Here is a 27,317-nt window from a genome sequence, read left to right as displayed (position 1 = left end):
TCTCTCATCTTTAGGCACTTGCCAAGTACTTTGCATGAGGTTCACTCAGAACAGATGTAACAGCATCTGAGGGGCAGGAGAATCCACTAGACTTGTCGTTGGATCAGCAGGTGGAATCCTCTGAATGATGGAGAAAAAACCCAATGGGAAACTGAGATAGTAGAAAATATGTATTGGTCTCTGCCCCTAGTTCCTGGCACAGAGCTCCTGACCCTTATAATTTCCTAAGTGGTAAGAGTACCAGGAGCATCTTTTGTTCTAATATTTGGCCTTTGACCCTGTCCTTGTGACAGGGCTCCTAAATCCCTTTTAAGTAGGAGGATTCCTAGTTAATTCATATGTAATAAAGTTTGACCAATGAAATGGTATTTTGAACTCCCTTTATGTTATTTCCCCACCCCCACCCCCCGCCCAGGCCAATCAATGCATGTTCAAGTGGGGAGGAACCATCTCCTTTGGAGGGCTGACCTCAAATGCTAACTAACCCTCTTACAGACTTAATTTCTGATTAGGGCTCTTCAAATGATAACTAACCATACATACCTCAGATTTGAATTAAAACTGATGTCCCCACCTGTATGTTACAGTGCCTATGCTGAATTATTTTTTTTTCAATGGCTGTACCCTCTGCTTATAGATGTTCCCCAGGCCAGGAATTGCATGTGAGTTGCAGCTGTGACCTACACTGCAGCTGTGGCAACACCAGATCTTTCACCCACTGAGCCAAGCCAGGGATTGAATCCATACTACCTCAGTGACATGAGCTGCTACAGTCAGATTCTTTTTCTTTCTCTTTGTCTCTGTCTTTGTCTCTGTGTGTGTGTGTGTGTGTGTGTGTGTGTGTGTGTGTGTGTTTAGGGCTGCTCTTATGGCATATGGAAGTTCTCAGACTAATGGTCCAATCGGAACTATAGATGCCTGCCTACGCTGCCTACGCCACAGCCAGCCACAGCAACATCAGATCTGAGGTGCATCTGCTACACCTATACCACAGCTCACAGAAAAACCAGATCTTTAGTCCACCTAGCGAGGCCAGGGGTCAAATCTGCATCCTCATGGATCCTAGTCAGGTGTGTTAACCACTGAGCCACCAAGGGAGTTCCCTGCAGTCAGATTCTTAACCCATTGTGCCACAGTGGGAGCTCCTATGCTAAAATATTAAAAAGTAAATGACAGCATAACATGGAGAATTTTGAAGAATTCTGAGTTTAAAGAGACGTGACATCCTTATGCAAGTGTAGATGGGGTGCCCTTGGGCAAGAGGAGGAGCTGGTACCTGACTGCAGAGGCACCAAAACCGGCTGGTTCAGCCTCAGATGTGTCAAGAATCTCCCCCTAATCCCCAGCCCTCATTCTCCTTAGTTTCTGCCTCATCACTTTAGGTCCTGAATTATTTTAACAGCTCCTAAGCCAGTCTGCCAGCATCAAATATTTTTCTCATCAATCTCCTCCCTTCCCCCAAGCAAATCCATTTTTTTGGTAACCAATCGTATATTCTCCCTAAAACACAGTCCAATGTGGAACTTGATGGTTTAAAACTTTTTAGTATCTTGATTACTCTCTACACGATGAACTCCAAACCTCTTAACTCCTTAGCTTGGTTTAAATGCCCTCCATATGGACTTCCCATCGTGGTGCAGTGTTTAACGAATCCGACTAGGAACCATGAGGTTGCGGGTTTGATCCCTGGCCTTGCTCAGTGGGTTAATGATCCGGCATTGCCATGAGCTGTGGTGTAGGTTGTAGTCACAGCTCGGATCCCGCGTTGCTGTGGCTGTGGCGTAGGCCAGTGGCTACAGCTCTGATTAGACCCCTAGCCTAGGAACCTCCATATGCCTCAGGAGTGGCCCTAGAAAAAGGCAAAAAGACAAAAAAAAAAAAAATCACCCCCTGTAGACTCACAGCCTCCCCCACCCTTTAACTTCCTGCCTTGCTATTGATGCTTGGATCAGTATGGAATGTTTGGGGTTACTTAATATCCTGCCCACCTCAGATTGTTCACACTCAGCTCCTTCACATCCGATGTTCTCTCTTTTAAAGACTTACCCCAGGAGGAGTTCCTGTTGTGGCTCAGCAGAAATGAATCTGACTAGCATCCATGAGGACATGGGTTTGATCCCTGGCCTCACTCAGTGGGTTAAGAATCAGGCTTGGATCTCACATTGCTGTGGGTGTGGTGGGCCGGCAGCTGCAGCTCTGATTCGACCTCTAGCCTGGGAACCTCCATATGCCGTGGGTGTGGCCCTAAAAAGACAATCAATCAATAAATAAATCTCTAAGAAAATAAATAAATAAATAAATAAATAAATAAAATTAATCTCTAAGAAAAAGGAAAAAAAAAAGACTTACCCCAGGAGTTCCCTCTGTGGCACAGTGGATTAAGTATGTGGCATTGCCATGGATGGGGTGTAGGTCGCAGCTGCAGCTCAGATATGATCCCTGGCCCCGGGAACTTCCATGTGCCATGAGTACAACCAAAAAAGAAAAAAAAATTTTAAATCAAGACTTGCCCCACCCCATGTATTGAGCCCCTACTATCCTATAATAATTTCTCATGATGTGACAGTAATATACAAAATCATTTATTTATCTATGAGAAATGAATAATTAAAAATTGAGTTAAAAATCACAGGGATCCTTTGTAATAGCATTGAAAACAAAGTATTTAGCAATAAATTTAACAGAATACATATGCAAGTCTTATATGCTAGTAGCCATAAAGTCTTGATGAGAAAAAGAAGTAAATGGAGAGAAATCTTGTGTTCATGGATAAGATGATGCAATAATAAGAAGTTAATTTTTCTGAAATTGGTTTATAGATGACAATCCCAATCAAAATCCCAGAAGTATTTTGTAGATATTGACAAAGTGATTCTGAGATGTACATGGAAAGGCAATAGTTCTACAGTAGCCAAACAGTTTTGAAAAAGGGCAAAGTTGGAAGGCTCACATTGCCTGATTTCAAGACTTGTTATAAAGCTACAGTAGTGAAGACACTAGTTCTGGTCCAAAGACAGATTGTAGTTCAGTGGAGCTGAGTGGAAGGTGCAGAAATAGATATCCACATATATAGTCAATTGACTTTGACAAATATGACAAGGAAACTCAATGGAGAAAGAATAATCTTTTCAAAAAATGGTGCTTGAGCAATTGGACATCCGCACATTAAAAAAAAAAAAAAAATGAGTAGGAACTCTGTCCTTACTTCACACCACAGCGAAAAATTAACTCAAATTGGATCATAGACATACAACCTAAAACTATACAACTTCTAGAAGAAAAAAATTAAAGAATATGATTTTGTGTTAGGCAAAAAAATTTCTTAAAGAGAACATAGAAAGCACCAACTATGAAAATTTTAAAAATGCTAAATTTAACTATATTAAAATATATTTTTTAAGCCACTGTATTCGGTTTCTCCAGAGAAACAAAACAAATAGGATAAATACTTAAGAAGAGATTTATTATAAGGTTTTTGTTCATGCAATTTATGGAGACTGAAAATCCCATACTCTGTGGTCTGCAAGCTGAAGACCCCGGAAAGCCTTGGGGTAATTCTGTACCAAGTCTGAAGGCCTAAGGGCCAGAAGAGCTGATGGTGTAGATTCCAGTCCAGGTCTGAAGGCCTGGGAGCCAAGAGCACCAGGGCAGGAGAAGATCAGGGGTCTCAGCTCTGGCAGGAAGGAAAGGGGGAAAATTCCTCCTTCTGTGTCTTTTCTCCTATTCACACCCTTAGTGGATTAGATGATGCCCACCCACATTGGAGAGGGTTTTACTGAGTCAACCAACTCAAATGCTTCTCTCACCTGGAAAACATCTTCACAGACACACCCAGAAATTATGTTTAATCTGAACCCCCCCATGGCCAGTCAAGTGGGCCATCAGACTACTGTTAAAAACATGAAAGAACAAGTCATATCAGAGGGAAAATATTTGCAGAATTTACAAGGGCTGGTATCCTGAATACATGAAGAATTCTCAGAAAGGAGGTTCCCTGTGGTGTAGTTGGTTGAGGATCCAGAGTTGCTGCAGCTATGGTGTAGGTTGCAGCTGCACACAGGTTTTATCCCTGACCCAAGAACTTTCATGTGCCACAGGCATGGCCTAAAAATAAATATATAAATATATACATACATGTATATATATACACACACACACACACACACATATATATGGCAAAATATTTGAATACTTTAAGGGGATTTACAGGGAGTTCCTGTTGAGGCTCAGCAGAAGCAAACCTGACTAGTATCCGTGAGAATTCAGGTTCAGCTACTGGCCTTGCTCAGTAGGTTAAGGATCTGATGTTGCCATGAGCTATGGTGTAGGTTGCAGACGCGGCTCAGATCTCATGTTGCTGTGGCTGTGGAGTAGGCCAGCAGCTGCAGCTCCAATTCAGCCCCTAGTCTGGGAACTTCCTTATGCCACACATGCAGCCCTAAAAAACAAAAAACAAACAAAAAACAAAATAAGGGGATTTATAGATGTTTAGCCTCACCAGCCATGAGGGAACCGCAAATTAAAACCACAATGACAGTTCTCCAAAGAAGACATACAGATGGCCAAAAAAAAAAAAGAAAAGATGTTCAACATCACTCATTATTAGAGAAATGCAAATCAAAACCACTATGAGGTACCACCTTACACCAGCCAGAATGGCTGTCATCAAAAAGTTTACAAACAGTAAGTGCTGGAGAGGGTGTGGAGAAAAAGGAACCCTATTACACTGTTGGTGGAAATGTAAATTGGTGCAACCACTGTGGAAAACAGTATGGAGATTCCTTGGAAAACTAAAAATAGGATTACCATTTGATCCAGCAATCCCACTCCTGGGCATCTATTCAGAGAAAACCATGACTCAAAAAGACACATGTACTCCAGTGTTCACTTCAGCACTGTATACAACAGCCGAGACATGGAAACAGCCTAGCAGTCCATCAACAGAGGAGTGGATAAAGAAGATGTTGTACATATACACACTGGAATATTACTCAGCCATTAAAGGGAAAGAAATACTGGCATTTTTAGCAACATGGATGGACCTTATCATGCTAAGTGAAGTCAGTCAGACAATGAGACACCAACATCAAATGCTATCACTGACATGTGGAATCCAAAAAAAGGACACAATGAACTTCTTTGCAGAATAGATACAGACTCACAGACTTTGAAAAACTTATGGTTTCCAAAAGAGACATGTTGGGGGTTGGGGGGATGCACTGAGGGTTTGGGATGGAAATGCTATAAAATTTGGTTGTGATGATCATTGTACAACTATAAATGTAATAAAATTCATTGAGTAATTACCAAAAAAAAACCCACACACACAATGAGAAGTAAGAATACACTCGTTAGAATGAGGAAAAAAACTGAGAATATCAAGTGCTGGTGAGGATGCAGAGCAATTAGGATTCTCATAAGTTGCTGTTGGGGAGGCAAAATGGTATAGCCACTTTGGAAAACTGGCAGTTTTTTACAAAGGTAAATATGTACTTACTATAAAACCCAGCAAACTCACTCCTATGTATTTATCCAAGATCAATAAAAACTTACATTCAAACAAAAACCTGTTCATGGAGGTTTACAGCAGTTTTATTCATAATCATCAAAAACTGGAAACAATTCAGATGAACCTCAACAGGTGAATGAACAAACACACTTATGGAATACTAGTCTCCAATAAAGAGGAATAAACTCTTGCCACATGTAACAACATGGCTAGATTTCAAACACATTATGGTTATGTGAATAAAGCCAGACTCAAAAAGGCACAAGGGAATTGAGGGTTGGGGAGGTATACCTATTCTAGGTCTTGATTGTGGTAATGGTTATGTGACTGCGTGCTTTTGTCAAAACTCAGAACTATACATCGCAAGGTTGGATTTTACTGGATATAAATTATCCCTCAATAAATTTTTTAAAAATAATTTAAGAATTTCTAGTACTCTCAAAATCTCAAAGATGCAACGAGCACTGTACTTAAATCCTTAATTAAATTTTTTTAGTATGGGAGGATTTTTAAATTTTTTAATTTTTTATTAAATATAGTTGATTGTGCCAGTTTCTGCTGTACAGTAAAGTGACCCAGTCAAATCTATCTATATATACATTCCCTTTCTTTTATTATCTTACATTATGGTCTATCCAAGAGACTGGATATGGTTCCCTGTGCTGTACAGTAGGATCTCATTGCTTAACTTAATTAACTTTCAAAATTCCTTTGAACTTGTTGGAAGTGCCCATTTGCTGACCATGGATTACTCTGTTGATGATTGGTTGTTTCTGGTCTGCAGGGAGAAAATGTAAAAAGCATTCTGTTTCTCTCATTCTTTCTCTCCTTTTCTTTCCTCCTCTTTCTTTAGTAAAAGCATGCCTTCATATGTTGCTGGCACTAGTTCTGGAGAAGGATTTATGTCACCATTGGCAAAGATGTTCTTTGTGAATAGAATTCTGTGGAGTTCCAAGGCCATATTGCATTGGAAACTCTAGGATGAGCTTTAACTGCTTAAGTATCAGGCTCCATAATTCATAGGGAGGATCCCAGATCTTTCAAAGACTGCCCTGTTTCTTCTGACAAACCTGTGGCTGGGCAGCCACACCTCACTTACATACGTAGTGGAAGTTGAAGTCAGCCCTTGGCAACAAGGATATGGCTGTACAACTGTAATCTTGGGGAACAGGGGGCAAAATCAGAAAAACCTCAGAACAGGGCAAGGAGGGAGAGAGAAGTTTGATATCCTTAGCACTGTGTATTCCTCTGGGAACTCTAGTTGCTAAAAAAATTTCTCCCTCTCAACTTTTGCAGTGGACATTTTCAAAACATTTAAAAAGCAGATAGAATAGTTCTACTTACTTCCATGTATGCATCGCCTATTCAACCTTTTTTTTTTTTTTTTTTGTCTTTTGTCTTTTTGTTGTTGTTGTTGCTATTTCTTGGGCCGCTCCCGCGGCATATGGAGGTTCCCAGGCTAGGGGTTGAATCGGAGCTGTAGCCACAGCAATGCGGATCCGAGCCAGAGCCACAGCAATGCGGGATCCGAGCCGCGTCTGCAACCTACACCACAGCTCACGGCAACGCCAGATCGTTAACCCACTGAGCAAGGGCAGGGACCGAACCCGCAATCTCATGGTTCCTAGTCGGATGCGTTAACCACTGCGCCACAACGGGAACTCCTGCATCGCCTATTCAAAACTTACTTAAGAGCAACCTTGTTTCAACTAAACCCCTAGCCACCACTTACTTTAGGTTCTTTGGAAGCAAATTCCAGACATCACTTCTTCTGTAAATATTTCAGTATGTATGTCTAAAGATTCTGTTTTTAAAAATAACTATAATTCTATTATTACCTCCTAAAAATATAATGAATTCCTTGATATCATTAAACACTGGTATAAAATTTCCAGTTGTCTCATAAGTGTCATCAGTGATTTTCCTATATTTTGTTTGCATCAGTGTGTTTAAAAAAAAAACAGTTTGCTTAAATCAGCATCTAACAAGGTCTATACTTTCTGGTTTGGTTACTATGCCTTTTATGCCTATTTTAATCTATAGGTTTTCCCTTCACTTTCTTTTTCTTTGAATAAGCTTTAATTTTTTTAGAACAGTTTTAGATTTACAGAAAAGTTAAGGTGGATTAGAGAGGTCTCATACACCCTATACCTGGTTTCCCCAATTATTAACATCTCATATTAGTGTGGTACATTTACTACAATGAATGAGCCAATATAGATACATTATAATTAAGTCCAGACTTTATTCACATTTCCTTAATTTTTTACCTAATGCCCTTAATCTGCTCCAGGATCCCATTCAGCTGTCATGCTCCCTTTAATCATGTCTCCTTAGTCTTCTCTTGGCTGTGACAGTTTCTCAGACTCTGTTTTTGATGACCATAACAGTTTTAAAGAGTACTGGTCAGATATTCCTAAAATGTCTCTAAGTGACGATTTGTCTATTTTTCTCATTGCTGTATTAGGGATATGGCTTTGAGGGTGGAATCATAGGAATGGTGGAATCAACTCTAATCCATTACTACAAGGATCGTTCTGGCCTCTTTACCTTGCCTATCTGTAAATTCCCACCTCAACAGCAAGAAGCCTGGCTCCTATCATCCACTATCCATCTACTTAATTGTTCAGTTCCAGAATACATGTATAGCAGTATCATAATTGTTAACACAAAGAAACAACGTTGTCAGCTAGAATGCATTGCTGTGTGCAGGTCTTTCACTTTTAGTCTTATGGACTTCACTCATTTCCAAAGTTACTTAGCTAACTTGGCTATTAGATTACATGACCTAGCTATTCTACTCCAGTGTTTACCCAAGAGAAATGCAATCATATGTTCTAGAAATTCTTAAGCACACATGTTGATAGCACCTTTATTTGTAACAGCAAAATAACTAAAAACAACCCAAAATATCTTTGCATTAATGAATGGACAAATAAGTTTGATATATCCAAACAATGGAATACTATTCAGCAGTAAAGAGTGAACTATTAATTAGTGCACAATATATGTGACTAAGTTGTTATGCTGAGTAAAAGAAGCCAGACACAGTACATACTATATTAAGTCCATTTATATCAAATTTAGAAAATGTAAACTATTCTGTAATGATAGAAAGCTAATCAGGGGTTGCCTGAGGATGAAGGGATTTGGGGGAGGGACAGGAGAAGGAACTCTTGAAGATGATAAACTCTTGAAGACGATTCATGTGTTCACTCCCTTGATTATGGTGAATGTTTCATGGCTGAAAATATGGGTCAAAAGTTTTCTAATTGTACAGTTTAAATATGTGCAGTTTACTGTATGTCTATTTTACCCCTATAAAAAAAATGTCTATGCCTTTTACCCATTACTAAATCATTCTGGAGCAGTGTTTCTCAAACTTTAATATGCGCAGGAATTCCCTGAGGGCCATGTGAAAAGGCATATTTTGATCCACTATGTCTAGGAGGCAACTGGAGAGTCTGCATTTCTAACCAACACCCAGGTGGTGGCATTGCTCCTAGACTGTGGGTCACACTTGGGGTGACAGGTACAGTGGTTCATCAAATGCAGTGTATAGAGAGTCACCTGGGGAGCTTTTGGAAATTGTAGTTATTTTGTACTAGAGATGAGGATTCCAGAGGCATGGGGTTGCACTTTTCATGCAACCCTCAAAGACTCTGATATCCAATGCCCACACCTGGGAAAAACATTAATCAAAGGCTTGCAAGCCAACGTCACCATGTTCTCTAATATATTCAGTAACTTGAACTGGATTTCCAGATATCACTCGAATACTTCCAAGTCTTCCTTTTAGACTTTTCCCCTCATCTTTGGTTTATATAAAGGAAATAGAAGTGGAGTGCTAGAAATTAATAACATTCTAACAGAAATATGCAAATCAGGAAGCTGAAACCAGTGAGCAGGGGAAAGACCAGGGTCATTCCACCAGGAAGAAGGGAGGTAATTTAATATTTGGGGACAAGGTCCACCTGCCATGCTTCAGGTAACATTTGACAAAGTCCTCATTCTTCCTTTCTTCACTTTAGCCTAGACAAAAGGGTGTAGAAAGATCTCAGGTTGAAGTTAGGCAAACAGGGTTTCTCAGCTACACAGGTACACAAATGGCATTCTCACTTTGAAAAAATGCCTTGACCTCCTAAGCCTATATTTCTTAGTCCTCAGTGTGGGGATAATAATACCTATTTTGCAAGGTTCTGTCAAATTTGGAAATAATGCAGAGGAAGACCAGTGAGTAACTCCCTTCCAAGAGTAAGCAAAGTAAAAGAATGTACAGTTCACAGGAAAGAAAACACAAATGGAGTTACCTATATGAAATAAGCTTTGACTTGATTCAAAATAAGAGAAATGCATAATAAAGCTACAATGAAGTGTTTTTTACCCACTCTGTTGGCACAGATCATTTTACACACCATATTGAGGAGGTCATGAAGATAGCACTGGTGATAAAATATAAATGGCATATCACCTGTGAAGACCCATTTTGCCATATCAATAAAAATTAAAATCTTTATGTATTTTGAACCAGAAATTCCACTTCTGTTTTGCTACAACTTTTTTCTACAAGTCCTAGTACATATAGAAAATGAAGCATTTATTGTAGTATTGTTTAAAATACCAAAATATCAGAAACATCATAAATGTTATCACAAATTAATATATACTGTGTGTAATACTAAAATATTAGAAACATCATAATGACCATTAATAATTACATTAACATATGTAATATATATTATCTGTATAATATTATACAGCCGTTAAAAGAATGATGCATGCTTATGTGGAATGATCTATAATACACATAGACAGAACATATGATGAATATGTATGTACTTATTTGAATAGGAAATTTCTGGAAGGATATACTAAAAGCTGCTTATAGTAGCCATCTGTTGGGAGGAAAATTGATTCTTAGAGAACAAATTGATAGAAACATTATATACTCTCATTTCTTCCTTTTAAAATTTTATTTATGCTTACTTTTTGGCCACGCCCATAGCATGTGAAATTTCTTGAGCCAGGAATCAAACCCGTGCCACAGTAGCAACCCAAGCCTCAGCAGTGATAACGCAAGATCTTTAACCCACTGCACTACAAGGGAATTGCCTGTGCTTACTTTTTAACTTTTCATTTTGAAAACTTTTCAGACTTAGAAGAAAGTTGCAAGTGTATTTTCAAATGTTAACACCTTATATAACCACTGTACTGGGAATCAACCTTAATGTCATGGTGTGAACTATTTGCAGGAGCTTCTGATTTCACCAGTTGTCCCATTGCTACCCTTTTGATGTTCCAGGATCAAGTTTACATGTTGCCTTGACCTTCAATCTAGGATAGATCCTCAGTTTTTCTTTGTCTCCCATGACTTTGTTGAATGCCATCCAGTTCTTGTGTAGGACACACTCAATATGAGTTTGTCTGAAGTTTCTTCCTGATGAGATTCAGGTAATGCATTTTTGACAAGAATATCCCTGAAGCAGTGCTGTGTTCTTCACACTGTATCATATCAGGAGGCACATGATGTTAATATGTCTCATTACTGGTGAGCTTCACTTTGGTCACATGGTTAAGTGAGGTTTCTACCCCACAAAGTTGTTCTTTTCCCCTATTTTGTGAGGATATTATACTTTAAGGCTATGCAAATATTTTTCTCAACATATTTAACCCAGAAACTTCAGCATCTCTTGGTGATTCTTGTCTACAACAAAGGATGATATGGTGTTTGTAAATTAGGAATTTCTGTTTTCATCATTCTTTCTGCACAGAAGAACTCAACATTCTGTTATAAGAGCTTTCCTTCCCCCACCTGAATTGCTTATTTACTTATTTATGTCAGTGTGGATTCATGGATATTGATTTTATTCTGTGCATTATAACCTATTACTATCATCATTTACTTTGTTGCCCAAATTATCCCAGATTTGACTATTGGGAACCCCTTGGATTTGGCCAACGTGTCCTTCTGACCTGTCCCAATCATATTTGGAACATCTCCTCACTTTCTAGCATCACAAGATATTACAGGCTCATCTCTCGTACTTTCTCTGTCCAGATCTGGAATCTGACATTTCTCCAAGGGTTGTTATTGTTATTGTTGTTATTGTTTTAGTAAGAGAATGATCACTGAATGTGCTACTGGTACTAACTAGAGTGTCATTGCTTCTACTCCCTTGCAGCAGACAGAGCAAGGAATACAGATACATATACACACATCTTTCCATTTCTATACCCATCTACCTGCAGATATTCATATTTATATTTATGAGATCTACATGGATTTAGAGAGCTCATATTGCTCATATCCCCAATTCTAATCCCACAGAACAGTTTCTTTTACTCTTCTGCTTATTCTTAGTCACACTCTTTCTACTAAACTAAGAAACTTGGCTTTCATTATTCATACTATTTGACTTGTTTGCTCAATCCTAGGATACTCATAGCAGCTTCAGAATTGCTAATCTGTACTTACAAACTCAGGGAAAAGCAAAATTATGAACTAGAATATGCAATATCTGTGCAAAATTCTTATATATTTTAGCCTTGCAAAATATAGCCAAAGTACTGTTTCCCAGAGTTAAGTTAGTTCCTTTTTTTCCCCACCCCTTCATTTTTTACTTTTTAATTTTTTATTTTGAAAAAAAATGTCAAACTTAGAAAAAAATTGCAAAAATAAAATCAAAGAATTCTTGTATCTTCCTTAAATAACCACATTATAGGAAATTATGTTATTCATTTGTAAGAGAGTTAGTTTTTCCCTTGTTGCTATTCATATTTTATTTGGGGTTCCCTCACGCCATTTGATTAGATTTTCATTTTTATCTTAATTACTGATTTTTTTTTTGCATGTGGAGCATTATTATGATTCTGAAAGTTGGAACTTTACAGAAAAGCATACTCAGAGGCATCTCACCCCCTCAGCCCATACACTGTACTTCTGTTCCTGCATTTTATTTACTCTGTTCCCATCTACTCTCTCTAGGTAACTGATCCTGGCTTTGGGTTTATTCTTCCTGTGTATTTTTGCCTATGCAAACAAATATGTGTATATATTCTCATGTCTCCTTCTCTCCAACATCAGAGGTAGCATACTAGTATAGACACCCTTGCACTTAACCTTGTTCCACTTAACAATATATCTGGGAACTCTCTCCATATCAATTCACTGAGACCCCCTGCATTTATTTATACAGCTGCATGGGATTCCACCGTGTGTATGTATCTTATATGTTCCACTAATCTCCCATGGTTGGGCATTTAGGTTGGTTTCAGCATTATGTAATTAAAAATAACACTGAGATGAATGAACTTGTACAGATGTATTTTTCTGTCCTTGGGAATGGATCCTCAGGGTAAATTCCTAGAAGTAGGCTTTGTGGGTCAAATACAAGTGTACATTGTCTTCTATTGCACCAAATTGTCTTCCACATAGGTTGTACCACCTTGCTACCATTAATGTATAAGAACTTGTTTCCCAACAGACTTTATGGTCATGCTTTTTAAATTTTTATTAATTTGATAGGTTAGAAATAGTATACCATTTGTGGAATATACCGTAGTATTTTAAGTTACACCTCTCAGTAATGAGAGTTTGGACAGCTATTAATATGTTTAAAGGAGTATATACATATGTTTTGTGAATCATTTGTGTCTTTTGCTCATTTTTCTATCAGGTTTTTGGTCCTTTGCCCCTCAATGTGTAGGAAGTTTTTAAAATATTAGAACTATTAACTCTTTGTCTGTGAAATATGTTACAGAGTCTTCCTTTTGAATTTTATGCTACATGCATGTAACACTGAAAAAAAATCTTAAGTTCACAGGAACATGCTTGATAGTGACTGAACAGAAAAGAAGAAAATGTGGCTAGTCGCAGGTTGGGAGTAATTTGAACTCTGTTGGTCCTCAGGATTTTGATTTGCCTTTCTCTCGGGAGCCCTACAAGTGAAGCGACGGTGTGTGCCTGCCAGGAGACAGGGTGAACAGCCAGGTCTGAGCAACTGAAGGTGAGTCCTGACCGCCTCTCCTGTCCCTTTTGGTACATGTGCTTGGGCAGTGTCCCAGTTCCAGGAAATCACTGGGGAATTACATGCATGACTTCTTTTCCTTCCTCGTGGCCACCACATGCTCCAGCAAAAATTGCAAGACTGCTGCTCTTAGAGGCTTGTCAGAGCCTCTCTTCTAAATATAAAAGCAGAGACACTAAAAATAAACAGTGGTGAATGTGAGTTTCATAGGTTCCTGAAATGTCAGGACACCCAGGGAATAAACTTATCTCAAGGAGCCAGGAAGGAGCAGGTGGTGATCCACTTCTGACCTGGATTTTGCAGATGAGGGGAGCCACTTGCTGAGGGTTGCTGAGTAGCTGGACTGTCTTAATTCTTTCTTAAGTTGTGCTGAGGGCAGGACAGCTGGGAATGAGTTGTTTCCTTGTCTAATATTTCTGTGGCAAGATCCTTAAGTACACATAGTCCTCAGGAAAAGAACCAGGGCTGAGGGACTGCAGTGACGAATCTAAATTATTGGAGGATGAGCAAGGCATTTGAACAGCTTAGAGCACATAGAATCACCTGTCAACCAGGAGAGATATGTGCCTGGCACAGTGTCTGTTCCACCAGTGTGTGATTAATACAGGTTTTTTTTTTTTCACGTTCTTTTTTAAAATACTATTTTCTATCATGGTCATCCAGGAAATTGGATATAGTTCCCTGTGCTACACAATAGGATCTCACCAACCATCCATTCTAAATGTAATAGTTTGCATCTACTAACCCCAAACTCCCCATTCATCCCACTCCCTCCCCCCTCCCCCTTGGCAACCACAAGTCTGTTCTCTATGTCTGTGAATCTGTTTCTGCTTGTAGATAGATCCATTTGTGCCATATTTTAGACTCCGCATATAATCAATAACATATGGTATTTGTCCTTTTCTTTCTGACTTACTTCACTTAGTATGAGAATCTCTGGTTACATCCATGTTGCTGCAAATGGCATTATTTCATTCTTTTTATGGTTGAGTAGTATTCCATTGTGTATATGTATATTCCACATCTTCTGAATCCATTCATCTGTCAATGGACATTCAGGTTGTTTCCATGTCTTGGCTATTGTGAATAGTGCTGCCATGAACATATAGGTGCATGTATCTTTTTGAATTATAGTTTTATCTGGATATATGCCCAAGAGTGGGATTGCTGGATCATATGGTAGTTCTATATTTAGTTTTCTGAGGAACTTCCATACTCTTTTCTATATTGGCTGTACCAATTTACATTCCCACCAACAGCAGAGGAGGGTTCCCTTTTCTCCACACCCTCTCCAGCATTCGTTATTTGTAGACGTTCTAATGATGGCCATTCTGACCTGTGTGAAGTGGTACCTCACTGTAATTTTGATTTGCATTGCTCTAATAACTAGTGATGTTGAGCGTCTTTTCATGTGTCTACTGGCCAACTGTATGTCTTCTTTGGAGAAATGTCTATTTAGGTCTTCCGCCCATTTTTCTATTGGGTTATTTGTTGTTGTTGTTGTTGTTGTTCAGTTTTATAAGTTGTTAATATGTGCCATCTTATATGACTATTAGGGATCTCAAGGCTGTGAGCGTTCAGGTAAGAAAGGCAAGGCAAAGAATGAAGGGTAGCTATACCCCTAGACAGATACTCTGAGGTAGGCCACTGGGTGAGACTTAGGAAAGGCTCTTCCAATACACAAAATACAGGTGAAATACACAAAATACACAAAATACAGGTGCAAAATACTGGTGACAATAGCAGCAGATAATCCAAGACACACCTGGACCACATGGTCCCACACCTGCAAACAAGATCAGGCGCTGTCAACACCCATCCCAACTAATGCCTAAAGGGGAGGAAAGCACACTTACTGAAAGCAACAGCAGACTCATGAAAATCCAAGTTATATAACCAGTTAGGCAGAAGCACTTTCATCTTCCAACACAAAGAATGTGACCAGAATACTTATATGGCTTCAATATTACTGTAAGAAGTATTTTCCCTAACTACTCATGGCTTCACTACTCTCGCAGACATCTGGTATAAGCACCCACAGGCGTTCTTTGAACAAGCCGTACTCACGTACTCATCCATTCCTTCCTTTGTGCTGTTAACTTTACCCATAATACCATTCACTCATTCATATATACAGGAACATATTTATTGAATTGTTCACCAATTGCAATTGATTTTTTTTTTCTCTTTAGGGCCACACATGCAGCATATGGAAGTTCCCAGGCTATGGGGTTGAATGGGAGCTACAGCTGCTGGCCTACACCACAGCCACAGCAATGCCAGATCCAAGCCACGTCTTCAACCTATACAACAGTTTGTGGCAACATCGGATCCTTAACCCACTGAGCAAGGCCAGGGATCGAACCCACATCCTCATGGTTACTAGTCATGTTCGTTACTACTGAGCCACAGTGGGAAATCCCTTGATATTTTTTATTGATATATATATACATTTTCAGTATATATATACACTTTTTCAGATTCTTTTCCATTATAGGTTATTACAAGATACTGAATGTTGTTCAACTTATATGATATAGTTCCTTGTGCTATACAGTAGGACCTTGTTGGTTATCTATTTTATATATAGTAGTGTGTATCTATTAATAGCAAACTCCTAATTTATCCCTCCTCCTCTACCCCACTTCCCTTTTTGCTAACCTTAAGTTTGTTTTTTAGGTCTGTGAGTCTATTTCTGTTTTGTAAATACATTCATTTGTACCATTTGTTTAGATGCCACATACGTGTGATATCATATGATATTTGTCTTTCTCTGTCCGACCTTCTCTGTCTGATTTTTTGATTTGCCAGCATATTAGTTGCCAAGTATGTTCTGGGCACTGTGCTAGGTGCTGAGGATATTGTGGTGAAAAAAACAGACATGGACCCTGCCCTCTTGGCAAAGAGAGAGAGACAACAAACCAGAAGTAAACATTTACTCACAGGTTGTGATAAGTGCTAAGAAGAAATGACTGTGCTTGCAGAGAAAACACCAGATGGCACTGGCTGTAGAGAACGTGGTTGGGAGACCTCCCAGTTACCTACCCCGTGAAACGTTTCCTCTCCAGCCCACACTCCCACCTCACTCTGCTCAACACTTTTCTCTGATCCAGAGTCATTTGCTTCTACTTCTGCCCTGACACTTCTCTTTTGCAGTTAGGTGTTTCTCTGTCCAGCCTCTGAGCGCTCAGGCTTTTGGTTCTCTTGGCACAAGGAGGAGAAGGGGGAGCTCATGGAGTTTGGAATCAGAGGACCTGACTCTTAGTCTTGCACATGAGTCATCTCATCTTGTGATTTCAGTCCAGCTTCCTTGGAAGCAGAGCTGGAAGTATAAAGGTTTGTGTACAGGGTGTTTGTTTGGGAAGAAGCCCTGAGTAGTGAAAGTGGGGGATGGAACATAAAGTGGGGAGAGGAAAACGGCTAGCACAAGGATGCACTGTTGAGTTGAGCGACCACTACAGGCTGTGGCCTGCAGACCCTGGGAAGAGCCCTAGGAAATGGGTCTCAGGTAACTGCGGCAAGCTTCTATCTTTTGGCCCAGCCCCCACGGATTAAGTGGTGCCTATAATGAGGACAGAGGCCTTTCTCCTTTCCATTCCTAAATTTCACAATATATGGGCTTCCAGTAGGTGCTTCAGGAGCCCTATCCCCAGCCCCTCACCCGCATCAGAGCCGTTAGAGACAGAGACAGCCCAGGCAGGAAGCGGGAGCGCAGGCCCAAAGCCAGAAACTGTCTAGTTGTGCCTGAGTGAGGCTGGGCAGTGTTTGCAGGTGACTGGAAGATGAGACAGGGTGGAAGGGTTTAAAATTGAGGCTTATCATCTGTAAAACAGGCATGGTAATAACACTGCTTGCCTCTTAGGCACATGAGAGGTGAGTGAGATGTTCTGGGTGGAGATGGTCTGTGATCTGTACACAGCATGCAAATACTGGCCACTACGGCTGTTAAGGTGAACTACTGTTATACCCGCAGGAAAACACCTGGCACACAGTTAAACCAAAACCAGATGCCAGTTGGGTGAATAAGGAAGGGGAATGAAGAAGCAGAAGTGGAGGTATCCCAAGGTCTTTGCCCAAGGTTCCTCCCCATGTAAGATAAGTAGATACATTTCACTCAGTCCAGGTTACTTCCACATTCAATTAGATTTGAATGAAGGAAATGCTAGCAGAAGACATATTTTTAAAGCAGCTTCCTTGAAAAATACACTGGGGCCATACCCTTGGGAAAAGAAGCTGGACAAGCTTTATTTGCCTATGAAATGTAACCCCAGGAATGAGCTTAATTTCCTTTGGCTTCGTCCACTGTCTGACAAAATAGTCAAACAGAATTTGGGTGAGAAATCCTTTGGAACTAGAAGACAGGGTTCACTCTGTCTTAAAAGCTCATAAACCATGGAGACAGCAGGGCAAGGCAAATGGCATTCAGTCACAAGCAATAAAGCAGGCCTAGCATGTGGACATGGTCGGTAGTCACACGTGATAGGTGGATTGAGGTCAGGCAGCACCAACCTGGAAAGGTTTCATTGTGTTACAACTTACTTAGTTTCAATTAGCACTTGCAGACCCTATAATAAGCAGCCTGGACTATGCAGGGAGGGTGGCAGACAAGAAAATGAGCAATGAGAGCACACATCATAAATGCTACCAGGAGAGGTACACAGGGTTGTTAAGGGGTGGAGAGAATGGCTATGAACAAAGGCCACCTAAATCTGCTTACAGGAGCAGAGAGGAAGGGCCACAGCAGTTTTCCAAAAAGAAGCAATAGTCCCCTAAGGCTAGATGGAGAAGGAGATGTTAGCGAAAGGAAAAGGGCATATTAGGCAAAGAGAATAGCCTGGGCAACGTCCTGGGGGTGGGAGGAAGCCTGAGGCACTGGAGGAATCTGAAGAGGGTCAGTGTTCAGGGAACTTGTAGGGATGTGATGGGAAGCGAGGCTGCAGCACGTAGGCAGGAGGATCTTAAGGAGCCTTCTGCATCAGACTAAGGCATTTGGACTCACCTAAGGGAAGAGGCAAGCCACGGAGGGATTTTAGACTGTGGGATGATCTGATTCCATCAGAGCTCTCCAGGAGACCCCTGGCCATGGTGAGAGAGAGTAGGCAGCAGAGTGGGGTTGGCTAGGTGTTAAAATGATCATGCTGGTCAGGCTGGGGAGAGACGGTCATGACCTGTGGCAATAGCGTAGGGACAGCCATGCAGTGATGGATTTCCAGAGGGGAACCAACCTGGGAGTCACCATTTGTTGCATGTGGAGATGGAGGCAGAGATGGTCAAAATGAATCCCTGACTTCTGCCTTGGGTGCCCAGGTGGCTGGTTTGTCATTGGTGAAAAGAGGAAAGGTTCATGGAAAGGATAGAGCAGGATTGGAAGAAGCATAGAATCATGGTTGGAGGTAACATCAACCTGGAAAATGTTTTTTTATTTTCCTCCATTTATTTTGGGACATGGAATCCTTTTGTGATATTTTGCCCACAGAAAGGGCTACAGTCCTGAAAGGCCCTGAGGACTCCCATAGGTGATTTTGCAGGGCTTGCCTGCAAAAGGGCATATGGCCAAGGAGAGTGAGTGGGGCTGAAATGTGGTCCCCTTGGGTGTCCCTGCCCAGGACTGGGACCACATCTGCCTGCAGGGAGGGGCACCCTGCAGGATATTTCCCTGTACCTCTCTAGAGGTCCCTACTTTTCACCATCCCATGTGCCCTGGATGGCTGGCCTGTGGGGACTTCATTCCTTGCCCCCTCCCCAAGCTTCTGGCTGAGTTCCCCAACAGGAGGCAGTGGCAGGAAATCAAAGGGAGGAAAGTTTATTTCTCTCAGCTCACTCCTGCTGGGTGACCCTCAACTGTCTCACTCACTTTACTGAAGGGCACGGTACCCACAGCATATGGAAGGTCCCAGGCCAGGGATCAAATCTGGTCAACCTATGGCATAGCAGCAGCAATGCCAGATCTTTAACCCACTGCACCAGGCTGGGGAAAAAACTGGCATCTCCATAGGAGCAAGCTGGGCCATTAACCCACGGCACCACAGCAAGAACTCCCCTGTGCAGTTCTGAGTTTAGGGTTTTCTTCTCTTGTTCCTCAGGGCTGGGATGGTGATGACCCCCCACTGATGCTAGCCCTAGGATTCTGTGCCATTCCCTGTGGGTTTCCCTAAATCCTGCCTGTACCTTTGAAAATGGTACTTCCATTACACTGTCCTTAAGTATCCAGTTTAAGATTGTCATCTGTTTTCTGCCAGAACTGGGAGTGATTGGGAATACTTTTCTAATGAACACAAAGCAACGTCTCTGTTCACTTAACCACGAACCTGTGACCATCGTAGGGGCTCCTGTTTCTCATTCTTAAAAGGGTGTTATGTTAGCAAGGGGCCCCCATAGGTCCTGAAAATCAGGCAGCCTTATTCATCTAGAAAGTGGGTGCCAAACCAGATTTTCAGTATGACCCAAAGTTTGAGTTGGAAAAGAGGAGGGAGGATAGTCGTTGTCTGAGTCTATTTGGGCTGTTCCAGCCAAGTACCAGAGCCCAGGTGGCTTATAAACTCCAGACATTTGTTTCTCACGGTTCTGGGGGCTGGAAGGCCAGGATCAAGGTGCCAGTGTGCTTGGGTTGTGGCGAGGGCCCTCTTTCTGGCCCATAGGTGGCACCGTCTATCGTGTCCTCACATGGTGTAGGGGGCTGAGATCTCTGTGGGCACTAATCCTCTCTGTGAGGGCTCTGCCCCCATAACTAAGTGCATCCCAAATGCCCCACCTCCTAATACTGTCATCCTTAGGGGGTGGGATTTCAACATGTAAATTTGGGGGGACGCAAACATTCAGAAAATAGAGGTGAGAAAGAGGGAATGCTCAGAGTCAGCAGAGCCTGGAGAAAAGCGCTGTGTGGTGTCAGGGTACCCACATCCATCCAGCAAGCCTTGCCTGGGCGTTTGGAGTTGACACCTGGGAATTGCTGTGGTGGGAATGGAATGGCATGTGCCAATCCGCACTCTGCCAAGATGGACTTCTCTCCTTCTCCAAGTCGCTCCCTTTCCTACCAACCATCCCCTTCTCCCACCCTGGCCAAAGAAACGCTTCTTGAGTTTCTGTAATTTAATGCTGGAATCAAGTACAAGAAAATACCTTCCTTAAAACTCTCCAGTATAACAAGATATTGTAAAAGCTGTTGGTCTTCACTCGCCCATACTATAGAGGTAGAGAAATTACTATTTTTATTTTATTTTATTTTATTGCTTTTTTTTAGAGCCACATCCATGACATATGGAAGTTCCCAGGCTAGGGGTCGAATTGGAGCTACAGCTGCCAGCCTACACCACAGCCACAGCAACACGGGATCTGAGCCGAATCTGCAATCTACACCACAGCTCACAGCAATGCTGGATCCTTAACCCACTGGGCAGAGCCAGGGATGGAACCCTCATCCTCATGGTTCCTAGTCAGGTTTGTTACCTGCTGAGCCAGGAAGGGAGCACCGAGAAATTACTATTTTTAAAACGTGCACCTTTAGAGCCAGCTTTTTGTTTGTCCATTTATTCATTAATCCAACAGCTGTCAAATGCCATTTAAGACTAAATCACTGTATCTGTTCTCAAGTGGAGCCTCACCTGTTCCTAAAGGAAAGGGGATGAGGCATATGCAGGGGGCACCTGAAAGGTGGACTCATCCAAAGCCAGTCCAGGGACAGATGGAGAAGAAGCAAGGTGGGGCCTGCAGCCAACCCTTCCCCTGACTGTGGCCAGGCTGAGTCCAGTATTTAAGCTGCCTGGGGCAGGCTCACATTCTCTCTCTGTGTTCACTTTGTGCTCTTACACTGATGAGGCTGTATGCACATGCGCCCTTGGACAGGCTTGCGTTCTCTCCCTTGTTCCTATTTACTTTCCTCTTACACTGCACGGTGCCACATGCACAGAGTGCACTGTGCTGGAGGCCAGTGTGTTGTGCAATAAATACTTGACCCGCTGCTCCTACGAAAGTCTTAGGTCTTGCAAATATGAAGCAACAGGTCAAAGGAGCTGCTGAGAAATCTTTGGATTTGTTCTTGGTCCTTTCCGTACTCAGGAACTATGGGACGACTTGTCTCACCAGCAGGACTGAGAAAGAGGGCCTGTTGGTTCATATTCTTTCTTCCTCAGATCCTTTCCAGGCTTTGGATGTGAGGCGCTGTGCTGCTTTAGGGTTGCTGAGCTACAGGGCAGCATTCAAGAGCCTCCGGCATTTCAAATTTATTGCTTAACTGTCTGGAATCCCTCTTCCAGGAAGTTATCCATCTTCCGAGCAGCATATCTGAAAGTAAGTTTAAGGAAGATCATTGCAGTTTGATGTTCTGGTGAGATCCCCAGTATCAAGGCTGTCTTACCCAAGGGATCAGTTGATAAGGGATCAGAAATTGCTCCCGTTTGCCTGCCTTCCCAGGCCTTTGCTAATGTCCTCAGAGCCAGGAGTGAGCACAGTGACATAGCCTCAGAAAGCGTTAGCCCTCTGATCTGCTTGTGTTTTTTTGTACACCTAGCTACTGATGCTTACACTGAAGTGGTGGGATCTCCCCCACCTCGTCCTCCACCCTCCCCCTCCACCACAATTGAATGAGAGAGCCTTTAGAATTTCGATTAAGATCTGCTTTCTAAAATCTTTTATATTTTTCTTTTTACTGTCTCCTTACATTGTTATTTTCCTCCCGTTCCTCCCCTACTTCATTCATTCATTCGTCAATTGTATTCGCTCATTGCTTTGTATCTGGAGCCTGAACTTAAGCTAGTTAACACCCCTCCTGCCATAAGGATTTAGAGGTAAGTCTGGGAATGCCTGGATGGTTTGTAGGGTGGGCCCCCCATGGGTCTGTGCCCCCGAAGGACAGGAACCTCCTAGGAAAGAGTCGCTCCACAGGAGGCGAGAGTGGAGAACACCTACTAAGTTCAGTTTCAGGGGACCAGGTTTAAAGTGGGGTTCAGGGTGGTCCTGGTGGATTTTGGAAGCAGCATACTGCCTGTCACTCAGCTGCCTTCCGACCTAGCTCATGGGGACTTGTGCCTGAGCCCTAAGGTGAGGGCATTGGAATAAAAGAGCAAGTAAAAACTTAACTAGGTCTTTACTCAAACATCCGAAGGTAACAGAAAGCAGCAGCACAGCAGCCCAGGGTCAGGCAGCTGTCAGCATTCCTTACCCTGGGCAGGTGCAGCCTTGGAACAGACAGTGGTGGCTACCATCGTGGCGGGCATCCCCCCAAAGGCTCCTCTTGGTGTCAGCAGCAATGGAGAGGTCAGCCCGGTGGACATAGGCAGGTAAGGACGAAGGTGGCCGGTGCCATGTGTAGTAGCAGGGCCCACGTGCTCAGTATCTGTAAAATAACCTAATTGCTTAAGACTCCTAGACTTCAGGGATAATCTTGATGTGAGGATGTGGGGTTGGAGCAGCCACAGAGTGCATCTGGGTAAATCCGAAGAACATTGTTTTTTGTGTCTCTTATTAATGAAGTTCCTGTTTCTCTCCAAGCAGCTGAGTTTGGGGGACACAACTGTGACACATTCCTTAAATCCAATTTAGTTGCAAACAGGATTTGCAGGAGCTTTGCATGAAGGCTGGGGATATAAAGGGGCCAATTGTTTAAAAAGAAGGTGAAAGAGCCACAGTCAAGATATAAAACCTGGAAGGAAGGAAGAAGTGAGGTGTTGCACTGGAAAACCTCGTCAAGCAAATGTTCCTGTTGGATGAGAAACCCCTGTGTCTTTGGAGCTTAATTCCTGAGAATGCAAACTCTATGCCTGGTCAAATCCCAACCAAGATGAAATTCAGTTTTCAGGCAGAGGTGCCTGTTTTTCCCAAATGTGTTACTGCGCCCAAACAGGTTGGTTCTACAATTCTTTGTGGTTAGAGAGCTACTTGGGGTCCTTGTAGTTTGAGTATATTGTTGGAAAATTTGCTTATCTGCCCAGCGCCACCAAGAACCCTAAAATGTGATAGACCGAGTGCCAGGCTGGGGGGTGGAGTCACACAAATGACTGGAAACACCCCATGTTCGTAAGCCATGCTTGTACCTCCCCGTCTCCCTTCATCCTCATGGTGCTGCAGGGAGACGAGGAGGCAGGTACCATGACCCCCACTGTCCAGATGAGGAAACCATGAGGCACAGAGAGCCGTGACCTGCCCAAGGTCACACACAGGTGCAGGCTTTGTGTTTGAACATTGGCCCCCAGTCTACATCTTGGCTGCTTAGGCCCCTGCCTAGCCCTATGCCTGGAGTGGTAACTCACCCTGAATTTTTTTAGAGGCATTCTAGAAGATTCTGACATTCATCCAGGTTTGAGAGCTTTGTGCCCCTAAACTGTCTGTCTCAGCCTGAATGCTCAGTGGGTGAATGGGTTAAATATAGGAACCTAATTGCTAAACGTGGTTAGAGGGTAAAAAGAAGTGGTCCGTGGACAAGGAGATGCCGTATGATGGCAGATTGGGGCAGGTAGCAAAGAAATGGCAGTTCTTTTCTTTTTTTGCTTTTTAGGGCCACTCTGAGGCCTATGGAGGTTCCCAGGCTAGGGATCCAATCAGAGCTACAGCTGCTGGCCTATAGCACAGCTGCAGCAACACCAGTTCTGAGCAAGCCATGTCTGTGACCTACACCATAGCTCACAGCAACACTGGATCCTTAACCCACTGAGCGAGGCCAGGGATCGAACCTGCATCCTCATGGATACTAGTCAGGTTCGTTAATCGCTGAGCCACAACGGGAGCTCCGTTTTTTACTTAATCTGTTTAGATGTTTCGAATGTGCCCAAAGTAAAATCTTTCCTATAGACAAGGCCAAGGGAAGGACTGGGACTAGGTGGACCCTCATGGATCCACCCCACCAACAACTACGATCCAAATTAAAATGTCCAGAGTGGACAGAACTGATCCCCCTGTGGTGCAACGGGGTTGGGAGTGTCTTGAGAGCACTGGGACGCAGTTCCAGCCCTGGCCCAGCACAGTGGACTAAGGATCTGGTGTTGCCACACCTGAGGCTTTGGTCACACCTAACGGCTGGGATCTCAGCCCTGGCCCAGGCACTCTGTATGCCGCAGGGTGGCCAAAAAGAAAAACAAAACAAAACAGAATAGGTAGAGCAGAAAAGAGCCCATATCTGTCTGGGCACACACACACACACACACACACACACACACACACACACACACAGTCCTCTTCTCTCTTCAGCATAGAAAGGCCTGAGAAATTGCAAGCTGACCTGTGGTCGCCTTTGGCCCATTAGAAATTCAAATCTGCTGTAATTAGACATCTCCAAGGATTTCCAAGGCCCAGAGTGTTATAGAAGCTTAGAGCCAAAAGTATTCCCAGGGCGACAGAACAGAGGGCGAGACAGTAGACAGATTTGAGGGCAGAAATCAGCTTAGGTATTTGAGACACTACAGAGACCTGCCTGGGAAAATAAAAGAATAACGTTTATTAAGACCTGATACTTACCTAATCCTGTGCTCTCCTGTGCACCTCATTTCGTTCTCAAGTAGCTCTAGGGGTAGGTGTTTTAGTTCTGTTTCACAAGTAAGGAAACCAAGGCTTAGACAGGGTGGTGTTTCTCCAAGGTGACCCAAACAGTAAAAAACAAACAAAACCAAAAAAATAAAATATTTTGGCAAAAAAAAAAAAAAAAAAGAACCAGGACTTGAAATCCAGGTCTTCAAGGACACAAGGTCTGCACCCACCCGAGTGCATACAGATGCGCACCTGTATTTTGGCAGAGGCAATGTCTACTAAGTTCTGGGCTCTGTCTTAAGTACTTGACAAATATTAACTCCCTTAATACTCACAGTGACCCTAGGACATAAGCATCACCATTATTCCTAGGTCCTAGGGGAGGAAATTGAAGCAAATAGAGATTATGGGGCTTGCTAGGACCCCATATCTAGGGGCACAGCCAGTGGCCTGGCCAGGAGCCCTTCCTTCTCATTATCTCCCTGCAGAGCCTCTACATGAAGGGAAGTACATTTCCTGAGCACTTACTCTAGGCCAGGGCCTGCTGGGACCATTTGGAGAGCTGTAAATTTATTACCTGGTTCAGCTCATGTGGTCAGCGAGTATAGATACTAAAGGCCTCTGAAGACCATGTGGCGGCTAGATTATAAGCCTGACTCTGGAGTCAGACCCTGACGTTCACTTGATCCGTGACTTTGAGTCAGTGCTCTAACCTTTCAGTGGCTCTTTCCTCATCTGTAAGGTGAGAACCATCATGGTTTCGACTTGAGACTAGGGGTACAGATTAGTTATTTTTGCATCACATGCTTAGCATAGTGGCTGGTAGTAGAAAGTGCTGGAGGTTGTTTTTTTTTTTTAAAGGCGAGGGGAGGAGCTGGCACACAAAGTACAGGGCTCAGAGGGGTCCTGGTGAAATTCTGAGCTGGAGCCCAAGCGTCCAGGTCAGCATCTATACAGCGCTGTGGCTGTGGTTTCCATCTCCTGCAGGGTCCCTCCCTACCAGCTGGCCTTTGGCAGGTCCAGCCTCATAAGAGCCCTGGCCAGCCATTGCTATTTTAAGCTGGGGAGATGAATTGGCTCTCTCCTGAGAAATAAGCTAAAAGTGGAAATGAACAGTAAGGAGGAGGCTGCAGCAAGCCAGAAGAACCTTGTCCACCCCAGACCAGAGAGCCTGTCCTGGATAGGGGCTCAGACGCTGCCCTCCTTGATACAGAACCCTGACGGCCTGGCAGTTAATCAGCATTGCCAGGCCATTTGACATGGCAGGAAGTAATAAATGATTCTGTAGATCCAGTGTAACCACTTTGTGTCAAGGCCAGGACTGTGCCTGAAGGGCCCTCCTGGCAACCTGCAGACAGGGGAGTGAGGCTGATAGCAGCACAGCCATCACCAGTCTGGTGCTTACTCCTCCACCTTCTGCCCAGCCTGGGCTGCCTTCCCCGTATCAGAAACCCTGAGGCCCTGGAGATTTGCTTCATGGAGTCAGAATGTATGAGTGGAGAGGGCCAGCACAGGTAGGAGCTCTTATCCATTTTATCTTTCTCACAGACCAGAGGACCACAGTTGCAAAGCTTTAAGCATACGCCGGGCAAAATCAGACTTACATTTTATTTCTTTTTTTAATTTTATGATGATTTTTGGTTTTTCATTATAGCTGGTTTACAGTGTCCTGTCAATTTTCTACTGTACAGCAAGATGACCCAGTTACACATACATGTATATATTCTTTTTTCTCACATTATCATGCTCCATCATAAGGGACTAAGATATGGTTCCCAGTGCTGTACAGCAGGATCTCATTGCTTATCCACTCCAAAAGCAATAGTTTGCATCTACTAACCCCAAATTCCCAATCCATCCCACTCCCTCCCCCTCCCCCTTGGCAACCACAAGTTCTCCATGTCCATGATTTTCTTTTCTGTGGAAAGGTTCATTTCTGCTATATATTAGAATCCAGATATCAGTGATATCATATGGTATTTGTCTTTCTCTTTCTGACTTCACTTAGTATGAGAGTCTCTAGTTCCATCCATGTTGCTGCAAATGGCATTATTTTGTTCTCCTTTATGGCTGAATAGTACTCCATTGTGTATATATACCACATCTTCTTAATCCACTCATCTGCCTATGGACATTTAGGTTGTTTCCATGTCTTGGCTATTGTGAATAGAGCTGCAATGGACATGCGGGAGCCTGGGTCTTTTTCAAGGAAAGTTTTGTCCACATATATGCCCAAGAGTGGGATTGCTGGGTCATATGGTAGTCCTATATTTAGTTTTCTAAGTTACCTCTATCCTGTATTCCACAGTGGTTCTACCAATTTACAT

At 42.6% G+C, this 27,317-nt stretch overlaps 1 long non-coding RNA gene across 1 annotated transcript; it reads right to left on the bottom strand.

Annotated features, from left to right (window-relative positions):
- Window positions 1-22,975: 22,975 nt before the first annotated feature.
- On the bottom strand, window positions 22,976-25,577 carry LOC146400082 (uncharacterized). Its single transcript, XR_014816120.1, has 3 exons — window positions 25,519-25,577; window positions 24,982-25,048; window positions 22,976-23,108 (listed from the first exon to the last, which is right to left on the bottom strand). It is a non-coding gene; the product is annotated as an uncharacterized LOC146400082 (long non-coding RNA).
- Between the last annotated feature and the right edge of the window lie 1,740 nt (window positions 25,578-27,317).

Source organism: Sus scrofa, chromosome 9 (genome assembly GCF_054392235.1).
Source record: "Sus scrofa isolate SSC_HxYL_T2T_F1_AM1 chromosome 9, Sscrofa_HxYL_maternal_Yorkshire_Landrace_v2.0, whole genome shotgun sequence".
In the NCBI taxonomy this organism is placed as follows: domain Eukaryota; kingdom Metazoa; phylum Chordata; class Mammalia; order Artiodactyla; family Suidae; genus Sus; species Sus scrofa.
Note: the sequence above shows the minus strand (reverse complement) of the source record. Positions and strands in the feature narration are given on the sequence as shown.